We start from the raw sequence: 6,698 nt of genomic DNA, 5'->3' as shown, positions 1-6,698 counted from the left end.
ATTGAAGGCACATGGCAATCAACCTACGCGCGCACGACTTCCCGTATCTCGCGCGCCTGTCATTCACTCTGTGTCGTGCATGCGGCGTACATGGCGCGAGAGACGGGTGTTATGGGACACGTGGAGCGACGGTTCCCAGGTAAGGATAGTAAATGAGCGGCGGCCCTGCGGTCTGGAAGGGACACGCAAGCCGCCTCTTTACTGTTCACCGCAAGATGACGCAAGTGTCGGATGTCGGGTTCCGGCAAAACCCTTAAGGTTCGAACTCTGGGTCCGTGCGAAGATCTTCCCCCTACCGATCCACGTCCCAACGTCTCGCCATGAATCTAAGCTACACGATCAACACAAGGGACACAAGGTTTATACTAGTTCGGGCAACCGTTGTGGTGTAATACCCTACTCTAGTTTGTGGAGTGGTGGATTGCCTCAGGGGCTGATGATGTATAGTAAAGAGGAAGAACAACCTCGCGAGAGGTGTTCTTGAGCTGGTGCAGTGTTCTTCTTGGGAAGGATTCGATCCCAGATGCCCTGGATGAGATGATCCCCCTACTTTGGTAGTGGGTATCCCTATTTATAGGGTCCCTGGTCCTCTTCCATAATATTGAGCGGGAAGGGAGCCAACAACGGCCATTTTGAAGGGGAACAACTAGTACAAGTTATCCTGACTAAAGTTGGTCTTCGACTGCCAAAGGCACTGGCGATGACGCCATCTTGGGCGCCTTCGTCCTACCGCTCTGCTGATCTTGGTCTTGTTGCACCGAAATGGTAATCTTTGCTTGATGCCTCGGTACTCCGCACCTGCGCTTGCCCCCTTTGCACCAAAGAGGAAACGAGGACACTGCGCAAGCTGGCGCCCGCCTGGTCTCAATCGTCATGGCTTGCGTCATGAGCACCTCGTGAGGCACCCCTGTCTTGATCTCTCTGCCTCCTCGCGATCCTGCCTAGTGAGGCCGTCCATGAGGAAGCCTTGCATCGTCCGCCTAGTGAGGCTTGGCCCCTCGTGACGGTCTTGAGCTTGGGTTGATGAAGACGGGCCGTACTGGGCGTCTTCTTGAGCCATGCCGTAGGCCGCAGGAAGGCAAGTCTGGGACCCCCATTCCCAGAATGCCGACAGTAGCCCTCGAGCCCAAGGCGTGCTCGGACTTGGCTTAGCAGCGAAGCGAAAGGGCAAGTATGGAGCACTGCGGGCCCCAATAGCCTGCGGCCTTGGTCGCTGCGTGGCGGTTGATTGGACATGGGCGTCTCTGCTTCTCCACGCTGCCTCGGCAACTGCCCGTCTGACAAAAAGGTTGGCCTGGGTTAGGCTTACCTTCATTGCTCTCATTCGCCTTGCTCTAGATCCCCTTTCTTGCTCTTGCCCTCCTACTTCCGAAATCTCTAGATCTGCCTCATCCTTTCTCTTCCAGCGAGCAATGGCGCCCCGCAAGACCGTGGCCGGCTCTGGATCCCCCCAACATGATGGAGAAGAATCTCGCCCTCACGCGCCTGATGACGGCGGCGCAAGGAAGTGAGATGGGGGAGACTGCGCTCCGAGCCGGCTCCGCCCAGCCGGAGGACAAGGGGAGCACCTTCTATCCTTTGTTCATGAGTGCCGTCATCGCCGGCCTGGTGCCTTCTTTCTCCGAGTTCTTGTATGTTGTCCTCCGCCATTATAAGCTACAAGCTCTGCATCTCCATCCCAACTTTGTTCTCCTTTTGTCGATTTCCGCCTACTACTGCGAGGCGCGCGTCGGGGTGATGCCTTCTGTGGCCTTGCTGCGTCACTTCTTCCTCCGAGTCACCGGCGTGCATACCTCTGCATGCACTAGCTTTGTTGCGTACTCCAAAGCCAACGCATCTCGAAGGCCGGGAAGAGGGCCAATGGCTTCTGGGGCAAGTTGGTCATGCTGGATGCCCGATGCATCAAGTCTCGGTTGGCGCTGCCCACGGGGCAGCCCCAGGCTGATGAAGCGTGGTCCCATGGGAAGCTTGACGACCGACGGGCGAAGCTGGTGCTAGAGAAGATGAACGCCGCCCTGAGCCCAGCAACATGAAGGCGGCAAAGCTGACCTCGGCCACGCTCCTGAGGGAGTTCCTGGCGCATCGGGTGGCTCCACTTCACGCGCACTCGCGCCCGTTGTGGAGGCTCGGGGATGCGGACACTGATCTCTGCCTGAACTCGAAGGCCCTGGCTGATGAAGATCTGGCTGCAGCTCTCCGCTTCCTGGTTGGAGAGGATGTGGAAGGTCTGGAGGGTGCTCCTGTCCCCTTGTTCCTTCGTGACCACTGGGAATAGGTGGTGAACGCCATTCCCACCTTCGATGGGAGCGGCCTGGTGCCAGAGGTGTCTCCAGAGTTCCAGGAGACAGTGGCGCCGGTGGAGCTATCCTCCGATGATTCCCACGAAGGAGAGGAGGAAGACGAGGAAGAGGAGGAGCGCGACTCGGAGGCGACCACTGAGGAGACGGGGGAGACTTCCCCGTGGCGCAGGGCCAACGTCCTCCGCTCCATGCAGGACGACGACGAGGCCGACACCAGGCGAGGAGAGGACCCGCCCACGATCCTGAAGAAGGACAAGTCGGGGATGATCTCCCGTGGGTCTACTCCGGCTCCGGTACTTCCCAAAGCTAGCTCCAGCCCTTCTCGTGCGCCCTACTCTGCTGCCGGACCTCCCGAGGCTGCGCCCCACAAGAGGCTCTCGGGCTTTAAGCTCGGCAGGAGGCCGTTGGAGCTCACCGCGACTAACCATTAAGTACTCGAACTCTGCTTTGCTCTTATTTCTGCTGTCAGGGCTTGACATCCTCCGTCGCTTGGGTAGGCTTCCGCCTGCGTCGAAGAGACTGAAGGGGGACACGGTGGCTCCCCTCGGGGCTAGCTCATCTGTTGTGGTCGTGCCTTCTCCCACGGGAAGGGGAGGCAGTGGAGCTCGCACCTCCCCTGCCCGGTCGCCCTCGCGAGGCCAGGATGGACGCTCTGGCGGGGGGCCAGCCCCCGTGGCCCCGCTGACTTTGGAGGCGCCGGTGCTTGATGCTGTCGCCGAGTTTGCCAAGCCTCAAGAGGTCCCAGCCTCCTAGGCCGTGATTATGTTGCCGTCTTCTCCTCCTGCTCCTCTGGTCCCTGACTCCTCTGCTTCCTCCGTCGCCTTGGACTGTGCTGCTGCTGAGCTGGGTCGGCTGCGAAAAGATCTCAAAGTCGCCGACCCCCGCCTGGTGGCCGGGCGCCTGGAGCTGATTTCTGGCTGGGCTCACTCTGACGCCTCCGACCGAGCGACACTAAGCCAGGCTGTGTCGGCTTCCGAGGAGGAGAAGCAAGTCGCCACCCAGGCCATAGTCGTTTGCAACGCGGTGTTGAAGGATGCTTCAACTGTCCAGGGCCGCTGCAAGGCACTGGAGGACGAGCTGCAAGGTCTGCGTGACGAGCTCGCCCAGGAGGTTCGCACTCGCCAGGCAAAGAAAGAAGAGATGAAGGCTCGGGAGGCCGCCATTAGGGACCACGACGCCGAGCTATCCGCTGATCGCGGCCGGCTGAAGACACTTGAGCAGAAGCTGAAGGCGGAGAGGACTGAGCTGGACGCCAAGGCGAAGGTCTTGGCCCAGGATCGCACGGCCTTCACGGATTACGAGGTGAGATCTTGCAGGGCGCTGAAGTCGCTTTATGATGATGGTCTGGAGAAGCCGCTAGCCGGAGCTAATGATGGCCCCGCCAAGCTGCTTCCCTTCCTGGTCAAAGCGCTTGAGGAGGTCGTGACCGGCATCGGCCCCATGGCCGAGGTTGAAGCTCGCGTCCTTTCCTCCGCAGCACTGACGCAGATCCTCAGCCACATCTACCTTCGCTACACCGACGCCAACCTTGACGATCTGCTGGAGCCTGTGGACGCCGAGCGCTCCACCGCTGCTGCTGAGGCCGTGAAGGGCCGAGCAGAGGCCTTGCTGGCGAAGTTCCGCGTCTTCGCCACCACGCCCAAGGCAGGTGCCGCTGGTTCCGCGGCCTCGGGAGGTGGAGCTGACAAGCACGACCCCGCCACGAGTGACGGTGCTGCTCAAGGGTGATCTCCTCGCGGCCTCTTTCTTGTTTCTACTCCTGCAACATGCACCGTGCCTCGTGGAGGCGTTTAAACTTGTGTCTGGTGTCGTGAGGACAATTTATGGTTTGTAATATTTGCTTCTGAATTTGCGAGATTTTGCAGTTTCCTTCCTATTTGCTTTGTGTTCTACGTCGGCAGGGCCCGGCCCCGCGCATACTTCAGCCACCGTTAGCCCCGGCCGGATCACCAGGATGGGCCCAAGGAGTGAGGGGCTACGTGGCAAGTTAGGCTCCTGAGACGCGATGCTAAGGAGTCCCCCTTGAGGCGCAAATAGCAAATAGGGTGGGGGAGTAGGAGTAGATCTGTCGTTCTACGTCGGCAGGGCCCGTCCCCGCGCATACTTCAACCGCCATTAGCCTTTCGGAACTAAGGAGTGAGGGCCTACGTGACCAGTTAGGATCCTGAGTCGCAATGCTCGGGAGTCCCCCTTGACGCTCAAACGGTCTTCATACCTTGGCTCCGCTAGGGGAGGGGCACACGACGACCAGGTTCGAGGGACCTGGGTGGGTGGTATGCGCTCGGGCGTGACCTGGGCGTGGCCCCCGTGTCCAGCCCCCTCGCGTGGCGCTCCCGAGCGGAGGCGTTGCGATGAGGCGAGACACTGAGCTCTGGGCTCCCTGAGGTTGATACAGCCGTGGGCTACCCTCAGTTGTTTATCACCAGTGCAGAGCATAGCGCTTCCGTATGTGTACGGGCATAGCCGCTCCTCGGCAGTGTCGTCAGCCAGCACGGAGCATGGTGCTTCCACTGGTAAGTGGGAGGGGGGCCGCCTCCGGGAGGAGCCCCCGGGGCGTGTACAACCCCGCCCTGACACGTGGCCGGCATGGTAGGGCTAGACGAGGTGTATCTAGGCACTCGTGAGCCAGCGCGGGACTCACGAGGCCCTACCTCAAGGCGGGTTGTGCCTAATCTTGAGCCTTGGGCGGCTAAGGGTTCCTGAAGGGTGGTTAGATGCAAATTCTCTACGTCCTCAGGTCCCGGCCCTCGAGCAAGCTCAGCTGCCGCTGGTATGCCAGGTCGCGATGGCGTGGGCAGGGCCAGGGGGTGAGGGCTGGAGAGCCAGTAAGAGCCCCTGAGTCGCGATGCTCAGGCGCCCCCCTTTTAACGTGCAAGCGGTTTGCATGAGGGAGAAAAAGGGGCCGCGATAGGTGAGAGATGATAATCATAGGCAAGTTAAGCATGAAAAGCAAACTGACTTAGGTAACTGCAGGAAGGATAGATGCCACTGGGTCAGGCCTGAGTGGCTTGGGGATGACGCAGCCCGAGGGGCGCCCCCAGCAAAGTGAACTAAAGACATAAGCAAAACAGATACATGCCGCAGGGACAGACCCACGCGACCTAGGAATAATGCAGCCCTGAGGGCGCTCCCAGCTGAAATGCAACTCGAAAGATGTCACCTGATACCATTGTAGAGCTGTGTTGAGGTAGCCAACGATGCGCACCACGTCTTTCTCTTTGCAGGGGACTGTGATGACTCCATCGCTTCCCAACATCTTGAGGACATTGTAACCATGGTGAGTCATTGCCATGAACTTGGCCAGGGCTGGATACCCGAGGATGGCATTGTACGACAGGCGAATGTGGGCAACATCAAAGTTGATGAGCTCGCTACGGTAGTTCTTGCATTGCCCGAAGGTGACAGGGAGGCGAACCTGCCCTATCGGGGTGGTGGAGCCGTCAGTGACTCCTGAGAAAGGCTTGGTTGGCTGAAGCTGATCATATGGCACTTGGAGATTGTTGAACATCTTGACGGACAGAACGTTGAGCCCTGCACCGCCATCGATGAGGGTCCTGGTAACTTGCACATTGCTGATGACTTGGGACAAAGCATTGATAGGACACCGGCTGTAGCCGCACACTTGAGCTGATACGCTGAGCTGAACGTGATGGCGCACGTGGACCACCTGAGAGGGCGCGTGGCCTTGAGCTTGGGGAGGACTGCATTCACCTCCTTCATCTTGACGTCATGGATGCCGTCAGAAAAAGCTGAGATGATGGTGTAACGCCCCGGATCTAATGCGCCAGGTGTCTGCCAGTTATTCGCCTTCGTTGCCATGTCATTTGCTTGCGTTTTGCATTTTATCATGTCATCATGTGCATTTCATTTTGCATACGTGTTCGTCTCATGCATCCGAGCCTTTCCCCGTTGTCCGTTTTGCAATCCGGCGCTACTATGTCCTCCGGCGTTCCCCTCTTCTCTCTTTTCGTGTGCGGGTGTTAAACTTTCTCGGAATGGCCCGAGCCTTGCCAAGTGGCCTTGGTATAGCACCGGTAGACCGCCTGTCAAGTTTCGTGCCATTTGGAGGTCGTTTGATACTCCAACGGTTAACCGGGTAACCGCAAAGCCCTCTTTGAGTTGCAGCCCAACACCCCTTCCAAAGTGGCCCAAAACCCACCTAACTCCCCTCCATGCTCTCGGTCGTTCGATCACGATCGCGTGGCCGAAAACCGCTCCTCATTTGGACTCTCCTAGCCCCCTCTACCTATAAAAACGTCTCCCCCTCTCCATTTCAGGATCATTTTCCCCCCTAACCCTAAAAATCGCCCTCGCGCCGCCACCGGACGCGTCCGGCTACGTCCGGACACGTTCGCCCCGCGCCCCTCGTCCAATCGGAGACCACCATGTGGCCTCCCA

The sequence above is a fragment of the Triticum aestivum genome, chromosome 1B (genome assembly GCF_018294505.1).
Source record: "Triticum aestivum cultivar Chinese Spring chromosome 1B, IWGSC CS RefSeq v2.1, whole genome shotgun sequence".
Lineage (NCBI taxonomy): Eukaryota > Viridiplantae > Streptophyta > Magnoliopsida > Poales > Poaceae > Triticum > Triticum aestivum.
This window is presented reverse-complemented; position numbering follows the sequence as displayed.